At 59.8% G+C, this 1,481-nt stretch overlaps 1 protein-coding gene and 1 non-coding gene across 2 annotated transcripts in view; one reads left to right on the forward strand and one right to left on the reverse strand.

Moving 5' to 3' along the window:
• Positions 1-150, reverse strand: part of MED16 (mediator complex subunit 16) — a 10,542-nt gene extending 10,392 nt beyond the window's left edge. The window contains exon 1 of the mRNA XM_029918017.1: positions 28-150. The gene's annotated coding sequence lies outside the window, so the exon portion shown is untranslated. The remainder of the gene's footprint in view (positions 1-27) is intronic.
• A 264-nt stretch (positions 151-414) lies between these two features.
• Positions 415-521, forward strand: LOC115275651. Its single transcript, XR_003901683.1, has one exon. It is a non-coding gene; the product is annotated as a U6 spliceosomal RNA (small nuclear RNA).
• Positions 522-1,481: the final 960 nt, after the last annotated feature.

The raw sequence follows: 1,481 nt of genomic DNA on the forward strand, positions 1-1,481 counted from the left end.
CTGCGGGCCCCGCAGCCCCGCGCTCACCAGGCCGGCCCAGGCGCCAAGCCGAGCAGGCGGCCGCGGCCCGGAGTCGCCCTAGCTCTCCGGCTCCGGCGCCACCATCTTCCCCGGGACCAACGAGTCGCCCGCGCAGCGCGGCCACTTCCCAGAGGCTTCTGGGACGGCGGCGATTCCGCCCCGCTTCCGGGATATTTGCATACGATTCTTAATAGAGTCCCAGCGGCCACCTGAGTTATATTTGGTGGAACAATAAGCACTTTCTCAGCTTCAGTGAGTGATCCCATTTGATTGCACTATAAGTTGTATGAACATAGGAAAAAAAGGGATCACTGCTTTTGAAGGGAACTCACCCTTTGTGTAAAGAGATCTTCTCTCGGCTCTATAAATAGCGCCCGGCTGAGCCGGTGGATTGTGCTCGCTTCGGCAGCACATATACTAAAATTGGAACGATACAGAGAAGATTAGCATGGCCCCTGCGCAAGGATGACACGCAAATTCGTGAAGCGTTCCATATTTTGCTTCTCATTTGAACCCCGCGGGTGGGGAGACGGAGGCACCACTCGTGAAGGCAGGGACTTTCCCCCGGTTTTCAGGTTCCCCGCGGGCTGCCGGGGAGGCCGGGGGGCGGGTGCGAGTGGCTGCGGCTTCGGGACCCGGGCTCCTGAGCCAGCCATGTGGACTTCCACGATCTGGCGTCTGCCTTCAGACTTTAGAACGCCTGCTGAGTGCGCCGCACACCGAAGCGCCCAGAGCTGGGTTTCAGGGAGTCAGCCCGAGAGAGGGAACCAGGCTCCGTGCAGAAACACAGGCTGAGCTGGAGGATCCTGGAGCTCACAGTTGAAAACCCCACAACGATGGGGGAGCCTCCCCCCGCCCCCCCACCCCGGAGAGATCCAGGGCGGCCAGGGCCAAACCTGGAACGTGAACAGGATAAATAATACTGGGTTGTTGACCGAACTAGAATGTAAATTCTCATGTGTCCCAAATGGTTCACTAAGTGAACACCTGGGGGAGAAGAGACAAATATCTGTCCTCCAGGAGGTGGCTCCCAGCCCTCGGGGTGGGGGACACAGCAACGCCTTCCTGCCAGGAGTGTGGCGGGGAACGAGACCCACCAGCACACCGGTTGGGGAGACCAGGGTCAACGCAGCAGTGAGGAGCCTCATGGACAGCAATGAGCTGAGCAAGACACTCCCCTCAGAGCCTGAGGCCTGGTTCCCGACGGAACTCCTGGCCAGGTCCCTCCGCAGGACACCCAGCTAGTCCCAGAAACAGAGGGAGGCCACATGAAGACGGAGACAGGCGCTGGAGTGAGGTGGCCGCAGGCCAAGGACGCCAGGAACCCCCAGAAGCCGGAAGAGGCAAGAGGGACCCTCCCCTGGAACTTCACAGCCCTGCCACAGGTTGGGTTGGGACTTCTGGCTTCCAGGACTGGGATAAAAGAAATTCCTGTGGTTTTAAGCTGCAACTGGGACGCT

The sequence above is a fragment of the Suricata suricatta genome, chromosome 12 (genome assembly GCF_006229205.1).
Source record: "Suricata suricatta isolate VVHF042 chromosome 12, meerkat_22Aug2017_6uvM2_HiC, whole genome shotgun sequence".
Lineage (NCBI taxonomy): Eukaryota > Metazoa > Chordata > Mammalia > Carnivora > Herpestidae > Suricata > Suricata suricatta.